General features: G+C 39.3%; 1 long non-coding RNA gene across 1 annotated transcript in view; it reads left to right on the top strand.

Moving 5' to 3' along the window:
* The first annotated feature begins 4459 nt into the window (after positions 1-4459).
* The window catches only part of LOC118613336, a 41835-nt gene continuing 28568 nt past the window's right edge, over positions 4460-17726 (top strand). Inside the window, exon 1 of the long non-coding RNA XR_004955378.1 lies at positions 4460-5114. This is a non-coding gene — a long non-coding RNA (uncharacterized LOC118613336). The remainder of the gene's footprint in view (positions 5115-17726) is intronic.

The raw sequence follows: 17726 nt of genomic DNA, 5'->3' as shown, positions 1-17726 counted from the left end.
GGGCTCTGGGGGAGGGGTCTTGCTCCTTGTAGCCTCCCTCTCCATCCTTGGAGGAAGAACATTCTCGGTATTCGGAAAATATTTATGGAGTATGTATGAAGTATATATGAAGGACAGTCTGTTAGGCACAATAGGGAGGCGCACATGATAGCTGATAGCTGTTCTCTATTTGCTAAGATATTTTTAGAGCTGGTACTTTAAAGCCAGCAGTTTGTTGTTGTCGTTGTTCCAAAGTTTACTAAATTATTGACCCACAAAAATAAAAAAAAACCCACCCACCAAGGCTACTTTGTCCTTCAAATGGTGTCTACATACTATACCCTCACCATGGCCACAGCACGCCCGACAATGGTTTGTGCCTACAACACATGATGGATTATCAGTTATCCAGAACACCACAGAAGTATGTCATTAGAGCAGGGAGTATCTTTCTCCAACAGGTAAGTGGGAGATTCTACTTGTTTGTAAGGAGCAAGAGATTGCAGATTTCAATATTTTACCTAAATCTATTCACTAGGTTGTTTTATTTTGATGCTTCAAGTAGGCCTCAAAGACTTTTAAGACCTTCGAGCAGACTGCGAACTAGAAATTTAGTGCTAATTATAGCTAATCTCTAAGGGGAGAGAGCCATATTGTATTTGTCCTAATGATACAACAGTGTTTTTCATGGGAAGGAAAAAAAAAGGTATAATCAAGAGTTTAATGATTACTTTTTAAATTAATGCCCACAGACACAATGCTCCCCAATGATCTTAAATAATTATGCCTATACAGAATGAAAGCTTATGTGTATCTTCTTTTGAATTCCCTTCTCTTTAAAATGTGAGTGCTCTAAAGATCGTGACCCTGTGTTTCTTTATATTATTTTTAAAAGAATGATCAATTTAACAATGAACAGCATGATGGGAGAGCCAGGGCCCTGGAATCCTGAATTTTATGTCTATTTTTGCTTGGATGTTATCTAGAAATATCTATTGCCAGAATTTATTAGATCGATATGTCTCCCTTCCTTTAAAATGAGTGAAACATTTTTACCACTTGATAATGTTTATGCTTTGAAATCTTAGAATGATAATTATGATCTTTTCCATTAAGTATTACTTACCTAGTAACAATAGAAATAGAATTTGAGGATCGCGCATGTTAAACAGGTTCATTGTCATTATAATGTTAAAGGCAAGTTTCATACCCCATCTAGGGTCTGTCTATCTATACGCCACCCGAGTCGGTCATACTCTCATTTCCTCCCAGCTTTGTGCTATCCTGACAATTCATGCTTCTCCATAATCCATAGCCAAACACTGCTACTGAAACAAGATACCTGGCAGATACAATCCAAGTTTTAAACAGGACTATGCCTCAATAGCATTATGATTTTTATTAACAGACTATTTTTAGAGCAGTTTGATATTTACCAAAAAAATTAAGCAAAAATTATTCCCATAAACTTCTTTCCAGCTCCTCACCCCACACACGGCTTCCCCTGTTATTGACATCTTACATTAATGTAATCCTATTCTTTTTATGCTATTATATTTAAATAATCGGAGACAGCTTTTGCTTTAGCAAATAAGAAAATAAATATTCTGGTGATCTTAAGCAGTTGGCTCTATTAGCTACTGACAGAAAGACTTTGGCACCATTTACAACCAGACAAAAATTCTTTTATTTGGTAGGAATTCTCATATTTAAATAGCTCTTCCACTTTCGGGGGCATATTTTGCAACCGAACATGGTAAAGAAAACACTCAACTATAGACCAAGGTTGTACCCCTAACTCTTAACCCACTGTGGAATTCTGGGTTGGAGTAGAAAAAAGAAGGCTTTCAAATCCAAATTTTCACTGATTTATTGATCCCTTGTTCCCAGAGTGAGCAAGAAACTATTTTTTTTTGGGGGGGGGAGGGGGGAGGGTCACGATTTTGTTTTTATGTAGAGGGTTCTGTTTTTAATTTTATTTTAATATGTATTTTTAAAAATTTAGTAACTCAAACCTATGACTTCACAAATATCATTGCTTAAGATGAGATTAAATTCTAAAAATAAGTTGACATGTCAAATTAGAGAATATATTAAGTATCTAATTGTGCAAGCATGTGGATATGACAAAAACCAGAAGTAAAGGGTAACTGGATAAAGTTTGGAAAACACTACATTAATTAATGTACTAATCCATTCAAGAAATTGTGTCAAATAGCTAACTCCCAGAGCTCTCCTTTTTAATCTATATTTCCTAAGTAACTTGGCTCAGTTAATGAACAGGTACCTTAGAATTTACAGGGAGAAGACAGTACAATAAGGCAAGTATTATATATTTGAGGCATCCCCAGAGGTTAGGATGCACAGAGCAAGAACAATTAAATATAATTCCAAAATATCTTCAATTTAAGAGTAAAGAGAAGGGATGATTAAACCCACCTTAAAGTCTTCCAGGCTGTAACAATTTCCTCATGTTACACGGCATGGAACTTGACATCTTATCCTAGCATTTGAGTTAATTCAAAACTCTTTCTCAAGTAAAATGCTGTCATGATTGTGCTGCCAAGCAACCCCGTTCCCCATGGACCAAGTGACCCGGCCTTCCATTTGGGAGGAGAGGCGACATTTGACTCTCGTTTTCACATAAGTTTCCTACCCTCACATCAAGTATCTAACACATGTGCCTCTTTCTTTAATCCACATGTGTAACATACAAGGTCAAAAGGAGTAATCCATATACCTTTGCCCGATGCCTGAAATACTGTTGAACCAAAAATTGAGATAAGTTAGTTATGAATAAACCATGATCCAGTTCCACTACAGATGAAGTTTCTTCCAAAGGCACCTCACTTGAACAATTATTTCGGCAGTGTGCAAAGCTGCCATTGAAGATATCTGCTATTCCACACAATGTCCTGTGTTCAAAGGTTCATTTAATAAACTCCTGTTTAAGTTTGGATAGTCTTTATTGATGGTTTTTTGTTTCTTTGCCAGAAACTAAAACCATTTTTTTCTTTGCTCTCGGGAAAAATCGGTTCTCGATGATAGTAATCTGCTTATCCCAGGTACTTAGTAATATCTATTGCCTCTGTGACTTTTATAAAATGATAATGGCTAATATTTAGAATCTTGCTGTGCTAGGCACATAGTTAGCATCTATGACTTTAACGCAATGATTCCATGAGATTTGCTGTGATTATGCCCACTTGACATGTTAGGAAACTGTGGCCTGGAGAAGTAAAATCCCTTGTTCACAGTTTAAATCCACCAAACCGAGTTATGAACTTGGGGAGCCTCCCCTATGTCTTTTTGTCCCTAATTCTCCTGTTTTGCTCATGTTTTACAAATAAACTTCTTTTGAACTTTATTTTGAGGAGAAAGGTTATTGCTCCTAAATTTATAAATCGATTTTATGGTGAGTCCTTCTGTAAGGTTTTAAAAATCTTTTATGCGTTACCCCCAAAAGTGATTCCTCAAATGTATCTGTTTTCGCGTTTGTTTTTTTTACAGAAAATTTCACTTGATGCGATGAGCCATTGCTTCAAGTTATAATACGACCCATCTGTCATTCGCGTCTTCGTGCTCATGGAACAAGATTATGTGATGTAAGGACACAGATTTCACGGCCACCTCCCTAAGTAATCATGCCCGCAGCTGGAGAATCTTAGCAACTGAGAGAAAACTAAGCCTGTGCTCCAGACAACATTTTTAAAGTAAGGGACTAAAGAAGCAGCTAATCTCCATCCCCTCCCCCCGAAAGCCACTGTCGTTCTGGGGACTGAGTTCTTGGCACAGTGATGGAAGTTTTTATCTGGCAGACCAGCTCCCAGGGTTTCAAATGACAGAAGGACAGAGTGTTAACCCAACTTTCTAAGTCTGCCACTGTAAATTTAGCACACGCATCAGGAATAGTTATAAATGTGGCTTCTGTTCCCTACCCTTTCTAGTTATCTACATTCTAGCCGTGTGTGTATCAGCACCCCAAACATTTGAAACATTATTCTCTCTCCTCCACCTAAAGATGTGAAGGACACGCATATTGCTGTAGTATATCTAGCATGTGTTAATAAGTGCTGAGGCCTCAAAATCAATAAGTTTCTAAATGGTGCTATTGCAGACAAATAAATAAAACGATGTCATTCTAGTTTATTTATTTGCATGTGTATATATGTGTTTTCTGCCGCAGAGAAGGGATAGGCAGACTCTGAAATGGAGGTAAATGATTTTATACAAATGCCTAAACGGTTTATGCATGCTCTTTTTTTTTTTTTTTTTTTTTTTCTATCGCAAGCCCTGTCATTGCTTTCCATGACTTGGTATCTTAGATTGAATTTCTGCCCTTGCTATGTTTAGAATCTATTTTCGATTGGGCCAACTGACTTACTATGAAACCATGTTGAGTGTTGCTATTTTAAAAAATATAATAGTTGTCCCCATGTAAGTCCTATAGAAGTTCCGTTGTGTGCCTATCCCATGCCCCTGCATGTGTTCCAAGATGTTAGGTAATAATTTTTTAAAAAGACATAAATACACATGTACTGAGTTCCTGCCGTATGTCAGGCAGCAGGCTGTATGCTTTTGTATGCTTCCTCATTCAATACCCCAAAAAATTCTGTGTCGCTAGAGACTCCTGGCCTTACCGAGCACATTGTAACTGCATATAGAAGTAGCGAGCTGTGTACGGAGTGGAATGAGAACGGGCATTATGCTCTATGAACTCGGGCAAATTACCAAACCTCCCCGAGCCTCAGCTTTTCCATCTACAAAATAGGAACGCTACTTCCTTGCAAGGCATTGTGGAGAACCACTGGGCCGGCGCAGAATATTAGTCACTTCTACAACATCTGGCACAAAGCAGCAGCATGGGACAATGTAGTTACTGTTTTTTTGTTTCGTTTCGTTTCGGTTTTTTTCGCTCTGCGTTTCTTCACGTCCTGGAAAAGAAAAGATCGAAGAGCTCGGAAGAAACGTGTTAGGTAAAGGATCTCCGCGCTGCTCCTAGAACTCTTTGACCCGGGCGATTTCAATTCGGGTAGCTAGACAGCGCTACGATACCGCACGTGGCATTTGAACAACCCCTTTCCGTTGGGGCCTTTTGCCCCAGAAACCCTCAGATGTCGGCCGGAACCTCATGGGTGAGTCCTAGTAATTGTTTAACCGAGTATTAGCTTTGGGAGGGTGTGCCTTTGCCTGCTGGGTCCCCGCAAAGCTCACGACGAAGCAGCAATGCATACACACACCTGCAGGGGAACTCTGCGCTCTCAGGCCTGATCCCAACGGGTCTGGGTTAAAACCACCTGGTGAAGATTTCAGAATCCCGGTCAGGTTCTCTCAGAGACCAACTAGCTGCTTTCTGGATCAAGAGACAGTGGAGATTTCTGGGTAGTCTGAGGTTACACCTTGTGACTGACTTTTCCCTCAAAGCCAACAGAGATAACAGATTCGGTCCCCCTACTTGTGCTCAAGCCGCTCCTTAAGTAAGGTCTTCACTACTATCTGCTATTGGACTCTCCTGTTAGGAGATGTTAACACTCATTCGTTCCTTTTGTTTGGGGCAGGAGTTTAGAGACCTGGGCTGCCGAGGTTGGAGAGGAGGGAGGTAAGAGGTCTTATTATTACTGAGTACTGATTATTGTGCCGGGAACTTCACAACGGAGATAATACCACTCATTGCACAGGGTAAATTATAGGAAGATTCCACACCCCCCACTATGTGTGCTTAGCATTAAATTTCATATACAGTTTTTTTAAAAAACAGTTTTATATGACTATCACGAGAATCAAATCATTTCCTTCTGGTTATCTGAGCAAATTGAAAAAGAAATTATGAGTCACCTTGTAGTGGATGCAGAAGACTGGATTATCAGTGGATTTTCGGTGGATATCCCATAATATTCCACGTCTTCTGCTATACAATATACTTATAAGAAATATTTGCAGAACGTAATTTCGATCATCTGATTCTGGTGTTTTGTAGATTCTTATGGAGTTTCTCAAGCAGTTGTAGCCTCAAGGATTTATTCAATCTTCAAGCACAAGGATGTTGGCTTTCCTTTTCCTGGTATTTCCCAAATTACCTAAGACAGATTTCTGCTTCATAGCAGTTGCTGGGACAATGAAAATTGCAACGATGCTGTCTAATAATACCTCAAGACTTAAACATTTTCTAAACAACTGTTTTTGCATGAAATTTTATAGACCGAAAGACCCTCATCTTGTGTCATAAAAGTAAATGATCTAAGTGGTCCACGGAGATGGTCGATATTTATATTTTTAATATATCTCTCTTGTGTACAATCTTATTTGGAAAACTGTTGCTTTATTTGTCTTAAACAGGCAGTCAGGATTTATGTAAATTGTTGATTGTTCACATGATACAATTTCGGTAGCAAAAATCAAATACATAACCACAAAAAAAATGTTTTATATGTGGAAGTTCTACAGTTGCTCGACATATTTTGAAAAACCAGTTTTTGATGTTTTAACATCTAAATCAAGCTCACTATCCTACATATTATATTTTTTAAATGTCCCTGTTTAAAAATTTGGTGTTCTCAGTAAAGTTTTTGCAATGGATCACACACATCTTTGTAGAAACAATTTAGTGTTCATTTGGATGCCCAGCAGGGAGGGTTTAGAAGTTGTTATAAAGTAAATCTATTTCAACGTGGTTCATTGAAGTGATTTAACTCATATACGTTATCGAACCTGAATGGGACTTTTCAAGGAATTTAGTTTGGCTTCTTTGTTATCAAAGCTTTGAAATTTTATAAAAAGAAGCTCTCAGTGAAAAGGATAGTGTTATTTAAAATTCTTTTTCCACTACTTAAAAAGGATTAACTATTTTTTGAATCAGTAATATATCCACATGGTACAAAATTCAAAAGGTACAAAGGCTGTCTAGTGAGAAGGCAGAATTTCTCCCTCCTCCTCTGCTCTCCACCCACCTAACATTTCTCTCTTAATACAATTACCAGCTTTTGTTGTTTTTCTCTACTTTTTTTTTTTTAAAAAAAAAAAGCAGATGCAAATATGTATATTCTTTGATTAATATCTCGTTACCTTCCTCTTAGACAAACCAGGTAAATGTCATTGCCCATTAGCCTTTCAGAAACTTATACAAATTCTTTATTCTACATATGAAGTCCAGATGAAATAACATTTGCTTATTTTCCCAGAGCCTTGGGAAAATCTTCAATTGCGTATTAATACAATAAGAGCTATAAAGTAAACTCTGCTACAGATTATGAAGGACATAACCAAAATGACCACATTGTGGATTTTAACTAAGTATAAAATTAGTTTCATTGAAGTTAAAGATGATAATTAAATATTTTAAATTATCTGATAACCATTTTTGTATATACTGCTTAGTTTTCTAATTGGCAGATCCCTGAATCAAATCTTTTCATAAATATCCATAGGACTTGAAAAAAAATCTAATTTCCTGTCATTGGAAATCTTTCTCTTCCTACTAATTTTTGCGTATGCCATATTCAAAAAATAGTATGTTCTGGACATGTTAGGTATATCATGTCTAATCCTCGCAGACCTTCCAAGATTGGGTTTGTTGCCCTCTTTGGAGATGAGGAAAATGAAGCTCTGGGACCTGAAGTGACTTGCCACAGGCTCACAGTAGTAAGTGCAAAGCAGAGATGTGCGCCTCACTCTAATTATTCGAGTCATGGCCCGCGATGTTGGTTGAAACACAGAATTTCCTAGTCTAGGAAAGGGTGGGATGGATGCTTGACAGTGTGGATCTCATTTCATCAAGGCATATGCCAGAAGCCTGAAGACACATTTGTGAACAAAATATAATTAGGGAAACTAGGTGAAAATAGATTTAGGTGGAGTGATAATGGATAAAATAACCATATCCATCAAAGTGTTGATTAGCAGCCAATGTATTCTTGGGAGTAGATGTAATAGGAGTCTGTCCTTGGCCCTGTTCTGATCAACGTTTTATTTATACTTAGGACCAGAGTGATGACTATAATACAGTAAGACATGTAAATATCTATTGAAGAAACGAATGAATGAATAAGAATATTTGTATTGTGCTGATTATATCTTTACCTGTTACGAAGTCTCAAGTCAATATCAAACAGGAAATTTAAGACGAAAATATCGTAATAGGTAAATATGATAGATCAAGGCTAAATCAATGAAATCTAACAAGGATAGATGTTAAATCCTAAATTCAAGCTTTCAAAATCAGTTTTACAATAAGAACATACAGACATTAAGGATTGAAGTATGAAGGAAAAGAAGAAAGATAAGAAAAAGACAGAAGGGTGGAGAGCAAGGAGGGAGGAATAAAAGGTTTATACTTTCATGGATAAGAAACTCAAAATGAGGCTACTAATATGATACAGCTACCGAATGAAATTGATAGACAACTAAGGAACAAAATAAGGAAAGGTTTACGTGTGTGTGTTTGCCCTACAATGGTCAGACTCTATCTGGAATAGGTTTCAAACTCTGGGTCCCTCGTGTAAATAGGAACAATAACAATCTCCTAATAGAAGCAATGACAATCAAAAGCAACCTTAAGAGTAGGGTGATGAGCATTAAGTCTGTGACACACAAAGGATAGTGATGGTCCTAGGGATTTTAGTCCAGAGAAACATAATTTAAGGAAGCATTATGGCTATCTTTGAGAACTTGAATGATATATGGAAAAGAAATTATATTTACAGGAAATTACTGGATTATAGATTCACAGCATTGGAAGACTCCTCGAAGGTTATTTCGGCCATTTATTCATCTGCAACTCGAATCACATGTAATAAATTTTACACATATCTCAACAAGCACATAACCTAGAGCTGTTGATCTAGAACCTAAATTCGCGATTCCCGGAGTATAAACCCAGGACCATTGACACCAGAATTATCGGGGCTTTTGTCAGAAGTATAAAATTCTTGGACCATGAGAACCATTAAAGGTCATCAGATGTAGATGGCTAGCCTACAATCTTCCTTACAAAAATGTTTGAAAATCTGCCTTCTCCTCAGTAATTCCTGTTCACCTCTTCTTCTAAGAGGTCCACCCATTACTCTAATTCATCCTATGTGATAGATATTTGTCAGATTTTTGGCTACACGGCTTCCAAACCCACTTCCTATTAGGAATGATCTCCCATTTTGTGAGTCCTTTCTTTTTTTTTTTTTTTTTTTTTTTTTTAGGCGAGGCAACTCTTGATTGACCTCACGGATTGCAAGGACTTTGTCAGCTTATAATCCCTTATTTTTTATTTTTTACACCTACAACACTTGGTCTTTCTTGGTGGTCTCTCATCCAAGTACTTACCAGGTCTGACCCTGCTTAACTTCTGAGATCAGACAGGATCAGGCTTACCATTTTGTGAGTCTTAAGGAAAGACCAAGTGCCTCACTAGGTATAGCAAAGTGTCCAGATACCCTTTTTTCTAGCCCTCTGGGAGCAGGGGGTGGACACACAAGCCAGGCTGGTAAATTAGTTGCTCCTCCCTGGACGTCTGAACCTCCAGCAAGTGACACAAAGGGATGGTTTAGAATTCATTAATCAAGCAGGGGTTGGCGCAGCAGCCTGCAGGAGTATCTGGTGCTGATGGTGGAAGCAGAGAAACAGCTTCCCACCCAGTAAGTTCCTGGGTTGGGGGTGGGGAGCCTTGGTTTTGGGTGTTTCTGCCTAGCTTCCTGAGGTTTCTGTTCCTTTTCTGAACCTGGTTCTCCAGCCTACCTACAGATTCTATAATCCATCCTACATCTTTTTAGTATAGTGCTTTCATTTAGTTAGGCAGAGTTTGTTTCTGTTGCTTGCAACCAAGAACCTGAAGGATACATATTTATTCATTCTTTGCTGCACATTCTGTATTCAGTTAGACCTCAGATTACTATCTCTGCTTTACAAAATGACAAAAAATAGATAGCAAATGTTGGCCAACATTAACAAAAAGCAGAAAAAATCGTTGAGGCTAGTGGTTGGACTTTGAGCCTATTTTTATGCCTTATTACCTTGAATCTTTAAGAGATCCCCAATGCTTCCTGAAATAATCCAACATTGCTTGATTTTGTAGGAATTTATATTAAATTACCAATAGCTATACCACTATTAAAATAATTTCACTAAAGAAATTAAACCTGAATCCAATCACTCTTCTAGAGCTACCTTTCATTTACAGGTGGGCTGTGAGGGAGATGATGCAAGAATAAGTTAAATGACTCCAGGAGGATGCAAATGGGCAAATCCAAACTACGAGACATCATATAAGACAACTAAACCAGTATCTTCCATAAGTCAGTGGCATTTAAAAATCAGTAGGAAGTAAATTTACAAGTAACGATCTAAAAAATATTTCTCCCAAATCCAATATTTACATAGTGGCATAAAGGACACACATTTTCCACCAATATTAAGGAAAAAGATGATAATTTGCATGTAATAGTAATAAAAAGGTACTCTGTGGGATAAAACACCTAATCGTTTAAGACCTGCGAGATCTAATTATGATTACATAATACAAATTACATAATACGCTCAGCTGTAAAATGGGAAGAACTTCATGAAATGGTTATTTAGAGTACCTAATAAACGCTATGGTGAGGAATACGGTACACATAGAGCTACGGAGCTATAACTTTACGGTAACGGTCCAGTAGTGTGTCGCACAGCCTCTAATATGGCCCTCGGTGGTCTCCTCCCCCTGTTTTCACATCCTGTGTAATCCCTTTCCTTTGAGCGTGATGTCACTGCACAGATTAGGTTACAAGGAAGACGCCAGCTGTATAATAAATAATAAAAAGAAGGCATCAGCCTGTCTTCCTACCTGTAAATAGATTTTTCCTTAAAAGTTTCGGATCACGATTACGAATCGATGCTTCTGTGTAGCTCCACTGCCTGAACAGAAGATGATGTTGCGCATGGCAAATGTGTGTCTTAATGAACCACAGGTGCATGAAGAAAGGAAAAGAGCCAGACTGCATCCCTTTAAAAAAAAAAATGGACCATCTTCACCATTTTTACGTATACAGTCCAATAGTATTAAGAACATCCACATTGTCGTGAAACAGATCTCCAGGACTGCATCTCGCAGAACCGAAACTCCACGCGCATTAACCGGCAGCTTCTCGTTTGCTCCCTCCCCCAGCCCCTGGCAATCATCATTCTACTTTTCATCCCTACAAATTTAACTACTTTAGATACCTCATGTAAGTGGAGTCATATAACATTTGTCTTTCTATGCCTGGCTCATTTCATTTAGCATAATGTCCTCAAGGTCTGTCCATGTTATACTATACGACTGGATTTCCTACCTTTTTAAAGCTGAATAATATTCCGTTGTACGTAAATACTATGTTTTGTTTATCCGTTCATCTGTCAATAGACATTTGGGCTGCTTCCACCTCTTGGCTGTTGTGAATAATGCTGCTACGAATATGAGTGTGCAAATATCTTCACTCTGCTTTCAATTGTTCGGGGTACATACTCGGAAGTGGGATTGCTGGATCATGTGGTACTTTTAACTGTAATTTTTCCATAGCGATTGCAACCAGTTTAGACACTGCACAGGGATCCAGCTTCTCCACGTCCCCGCCAACCTTACAGTTTTCTGGGATTTTGTTGACGGTAGCCATCATAGTGGGTGTGAGGTGTCATCTCATTCTGATTTTGAGTTCCTTTTCTCTGTTGATTAGTGCTGTTGACAATCTTTTCATATGCTTGTTGGTCATTTGTGTATCATCTTTGGAGAAATGCCTATTCAAGCCCTTTGCTTATTTTTTAATTGAGTTATTTAATTTTTTGTCATTGATTTGTAGGAGTTATTTATATATTTTGGATATTAACCCTTTATCTGATATATGATTTGCAAACGTTTTCTCCCATTGCGTAGGTTGCCTTTTTACTTTGTTGATTGTATCCTTTGATGCACAAAAGTTTTTAAGTTTGATGTCATCCAAATTGTCCAGTTTTGCTTTTGCTGCCTATACTTTTGCCATATTCAAGAAATCATTGTTAAATCTGATGTCATGAAGTTTTCCCTTATGTTTTCTTTGAAGACCTTAGTTTTGGGTCTTTAACCCATTTTGAGCTAGTGTTTTGAATGTGGTATAAGGTAAGGTTCCAAGTTCATTCTTTTGCAGTTGGATATCCAGTTTTCCCAGCACCATTTGGTGAAGAGACCATCGGTGATATTGGCACCTTATTGAATATTTGACCATATGCATGAGGGTTTATTTCTGGGCTTTCTGGGCTATTCCTCTTGTCTATATGTTTGTCTTTGCGTCAAAACCACACTGTTTTGATTTGCAATATTTAGATGTGTAATACATTTTTTAAAATCAGAAAGTGTGAGCCTTTTACTTTTGTTCTTTTTTCAAAATTATTTTGTCTACCCAGAATCCCTTGAGATTCTATATGAATTTTAGGATTTTTCTTCTATATCGGGGAAAAATGCCATTGAGATTTTCATAGGGATTGCAGTGAATCTGTAGATTACTTTGGGTAGTATTGACATCTTAACAATATTAACTCTTCCAATCCATGAACACAGATCTCTTTCCATTTATTTGTGTCTTCATTAATTTCTTTTAGAAATGTTTTGTAGTTTTTTGGTATATAAGTCCTTAGGTTTATTTCTAAGTATTTTAATCTTTTTGACACCATACAAATGGAATTGTTGTCTTAATTTTCTTTTCTGATTATTTACCATTAGCGTATAGAAACATCTCATTTAAAGAAAAAAAAAGGAATGTATTTTTCTATTCAAGTATTTCCATATTCCTGATATTTTGCTCTTCACTGATACTATAGACGAATTGTTTTAAGGGCTTGACACACATTTGGAATGAGTAAAGAATATTGTGGAAATCAGAATGTTTGTAATGTACACATTACATTTGTTTAAGAAACAACTTGTGAGTACCTGCTTACCGACAATTAGAGAAATCCAGAGGATAATTGACAGTCGGATAGTAACTTGTTAGCACACAAGCGCAGAAGGGTTTTGATGGGGACCTTTGTGGTTGCACAGCCCCAGATCCCCAAAAGGAGGTACCAGGCCCTGCTATCAATTAGGACTCTTCTAGTTGTACTTGACAGAAAACCCTTCATGAGCTGCCTCAAGTAGAAAAGACACACATAACTGAACTGTCCACAGGTAGAAATGGGCTTTGGCTTTGGCTGGTCCAGGAGTTGAAATCATATTGCTGGGCTCCAGGACCACTGTTGGACCAGAGCAGGAGGGGCCCATCCCGAACCCTGTGCTGAGGGGCCTGGGTGTCACAGATAGGGAGATGCAAGAACATTTCCCCCACTTTTAGTCACTTAAGAAAGTGTTCAGAATTTGGTAAATACGGAGCAGAGGGGAATCATGGGAGAGGGATGCAGTGCCGTGCTCGGGACAAAGGATGTCTGTCCCCCCAACCCCACCCCCCCACCTCCCCACCCCCGCCACCTGGGACGGAAGAGAAAACTCCGGCCTCCGCCCTGGGAGGCCGGAAGGAGGGATTGCTGGTTGTTTCACTCAGCTGCCCCCAGTGCAGGTGTCTCACCTGTGCGTGTCCACGCGTGGCTGCTGAACACCTGAAACACAGCTATTCCCAATGCTGATGTTTGTATAAACGACACGCCGGAGTATGAAGACTAGTAGAAAAGCGCTAAGCAAAATCCCTTGTTAATAAAGGTATATATTAGTTACATAATATGTTAAAAGAATGCTATTTTCAACTGTTTCTTTTAACTTCTTATTACATGGCTGCTAAATTTGTTTAATGACATGTGGCTGTCCTACATTTCTATTGGACAGCTTGGGCTAGGCAGACCAAGGTTCCTGGAAAATGCCACGCCCCCTCCCCCTCTGCTCTGATAGCTTCTGGAATCCCTTAGAGCTTTTTGGAAAACTGAGTTGTGGGGGAAGAGAAACTGCCTGTCCCCACTCCCTCAAGTGCTGACAGGTCGGTCCCCTACCTGGGAGTCTGCCGGGCACGACCCAGGGTCCCGGTACCACCAGCTCCCACCCTACCCGGCTGGTACCCTTCCCTTACTGAGGCATGGCCCACTTCTGATGGAGTATCCCTCCAACCTTGGCTAAGATCTTGGGGGCAATCCCAGGGCGAGAACATGGTCAGGGTGACACAGAATGACTCTATCTCACCGCCCCATGGGGTCAGATGGTGGAGGAAGGACTCTAGTTCAGGGAGGGACCAGCTGTGGCTCCTGGGGTGGTGGAATAGAGCTTAACGAGTAGAGTCATAGAGCTGTGAAGATCACACCCCCTAATTCACAGATTCTTGGTGAGATTTTCTTTTCCTTTTCTCTGGCCGCAGGTAGCTGCGGAAATCTGTGTCCACTCCAGTCCACCGCTGCAGCCGCCCACCTGGCATGTCCAGTGCTTGCAGGCCGCTCGGGCTCGCCTGGCTTAGGTGGACAGAGTACACACTGCACCCACACGTGGCAGATACAGCTGCTTTCCACGCTCAGTTTGCACGGCCTTGTTCATTTTTTCATCCGATTGTTTGAAATGCTATTTAAACTACTTTTCCAAGTGTTCCTTTTCTGACCTCCTGGTAGACCAAGGAGCTCACCTTCTTCTTTAGTTCTTTAATATCTTTAATATCTAGTGTTCTGGGCACTCAATTACTCTATCAGTAGGATTTTGTCTTCCCAGACTCTTCTGGAAGTTGAGGTCCTTGCCACCAGTGTAGACCACTCCACTCCATAACGTTCACGTCACCTAATAACCAGAAGCTCACAGTGATGACCACTATAGCTAGCTTGTGAAAGACAGAAGGCAATATACAGTCATGATTAAAGTGTTGCTTGATATATATCGGATTACGAACAAAACAAAACAAGCAAACAAACAAAAGACAATGTCTATGGGGCGTCATGGTGAACAAGCCCAATTTGCCTGCGGTGCACAGATCCTGAAGCCCGCACCGGCTGCTTGGCCGGCCCTCTGATGTCATGCATACGTTCCTCCTATGAGCTCTTAAGTCAGGCATCCTCGTCTTCACGTGACTGGCTTGGATCTCCATCCAAAATGTCCATCAATCTGACCATCAACGCTTTACCCTCACTGCCGCATCCCAGGTTCAGGCCTCTGTCGTCTGGCCCACACTAAAAAGTCAGGCCCCTAATTGCCTTCCCCGCTTTCAGTCACACTGCACTTGAATCCATCTTCCCCACTGCTGCCTGTCATCATCTCTCTAAATGACAGATATGATTGAGTCACTTCCCAACTCAAAAATACTTAGCAGTTCTCTATAGCTTATACAGAAAAAGTCCACGAGCTAAAGTGGTCTACAATGCACTCCTATAATCGCACATCAATATGACTTTCCAGCTTCCTGCCTGGTGATACTTTAGCCCCCATCCTACCCTGTCTCAACTCTTTCTCTCCCCAAAATCCTTAGCCCACAGGAATTCCTGAATGTTTTAACATCTTGTGACTTTTTGCTCATGCTATCCCCTTAAGCTGAAAATCCCTCTTCCTTGCATCAAACAATAACCAACATTTGTGCCATATGTTGTAGTCCACAAAGAGAGGATTTCTGCTAAATACTCACCTGAGAGCATCATCTCATTGTTTGAAAGCCATGCCAAGCAGCCTGAGTCATAATTATTTACTACAGCATCATGGGCAATGTATTTAACCTCTTACAGACTCCTCATCTTTAAAAAGGAGGTAATCATAGTATCTTAGTTAGGTTTGTTTTGAACACTACGCAAATGTATACATGTAAAACCTTTAGAACATTGCTGGACACACAGTTTACTAAATGAGGTTTAGCTGCTAATTTTTGTCCTCACAGCATTCCCACTGTTAGCAACAAATAGCCCAAAGTCTCTCAAGTTAAGACTTAGGTCTTCTGACTCTGACCCTAGCACATTGCTTTTCCACCTAGCAAAAATCCTGCTTCTTCCTTGGAGACCCAGCTCAAGAATCTCATCTCTCATCTCTGCGTGACCCTAAGATACAACCAATGTACTTCATTGATGATGCCATCGATTTTAAGATGTGTCATTATTTTCTATGTCATTAAAAACAAAGCCTGCCAATACAACTGTGAGACACCATCAATTATAAGCCATATCTTAATTTCAGAGGTGTTAATGTGCGCCTTGGAGTCAGTGAAATAAAATAAACTTCCCCTTAACTGGGTTTAGGTGGCAGCCTGTGCGCATCTCTAGCAAAATCGCATTGCAGTTGGTTGTTAGCAGGGCTGCTTTCCCTACGGGACGTGAGAAGCTTTCGAGTAGGAGATACATCTTACTTACTTTGGCATCCCAGTGCCTAAGACTGGGCTTGGTACAAGGTAGATAGATGTTCAATACCCATGTGCTTAATATAAATTGAAATCCTCATACGTGATCGCATTAGATACTGTGAGGGGTACAGTGAGAATGAACGTTATGCGACAGACGTAACGTAACAAAACTTCATCGACCCAAAAGTTCAACCAGATGTACTTTGACACGTTGTCTTCCTACTTTGAAGCATAGAAAAATGAACGATGTTATAGGTTGCCTTTCATATTGTCACTACCTTTCACAGGAAATAGGAGCCTTGCCTTGTTTGAAAGTTTTGTAGTCACATACACATCTTGTATAGGTTTCAAAGACAGATGGCCCTTCCTGGTGGCCTGAAGATGTCTACTTTTAAATTGAATGTGATAAAGGAAGTATTTGTCCCTACAGTCTTTTGGGACATGCCCATTTTTGCTTTCTTTCCCTTATTCTGAAGGGTTTGAATGAATGACCTTCTTTTTAAGGTTTAAATATAAGTGCCCAGACTGGGCTTTGAAATATTTTAAGAATACAGCATCCCAGGGATCCAAGTTTTTGTAAAAATTTTACCTGCATTTTCATCTCTACAAACACTGACTTTTGTCCTGCTTTCAAAAACAATGACACTGATTATTTTCTTATCTTTCATCAACCAATTAATCTTTGCATGAAAAGATAACTCTGAGTAGTACAAAAAGGTTGCTTCTGGAATCTACTCTGTTGATCTTGAGCATGAACAGTGAAATCCGGAGGTCAGGGGAATACAGACAGACCCACCTGGAAAACACAATGAGGAGAACTTCCTCTTCAGTGACAAGGACATCTTTAAAAAGGATTCTTGGCTAGCTTTCTTAATGAATAATGACGACTGTTAGTTGACTATTGACTGTGCTCAACCTCTCTCTGGTTAGTTATATAAAACCAAAGAGAGAGTATAGAGGAAGGTCCATGAAATGCTACATGTACGTCTTGCCTATATTCTTCTTCTAAGATGTGAGTGTTCCTTGTGCATGTTACCTTGCTTCGTGTCACATAACTCTGTAACCTTGGCCACAAGCGAGTACACTACAAAACAGCTCTAGCCAAAGCCGGTGAACACTAAAGGGAGAATATAGGCCCATGAGGTGGTCTGACATAGGACCCTACTCAATAGGAGTAATCCAGATTGAATAGTGATTCACCAGCTTAACTAGATCCTTCATCTTGGTGAATTTTGATACGAACCAGAGAGAAGACATTAGAAATTGAATCTGAGAAAATGAGTTAGTAGTAAGAACAGGTCACTAAAGCAAGATGCAGAGACTTCTGCTTCAGAGAAGAAAATAAGACCTGGCATTATACGTGCCATTATTTCCTGTGAGGCATGGCTTGGAATTGCTGTTTTCTGGGAAGCCTGAATTTTCTACTACTGAGACATTTTCTTGTTTCTTTACTTTTGTGGTATTCTTATATATTTAAAAATACCTTTTAAAATT

Source organism: Rousettus aegyptiacus, unplaced genomic scaffold, assembly GCF_014176215.1.
Source record: "Rousettus aegyptiacus isolate mRouAeg1 unplaced genomic scaffold, mRouAeg1.p scaffold_m13_p_18, whole genome shotgun sequence".
NCBI lineage: Eukaryota > Metazoa > Chordata > Mammalia > Chiroptera > Pteropodidae > Rousettus > Rousettus aegyptiacus.
This window is presented reverse-complemented; position numbering and strand designations above follow the sequence as displayed.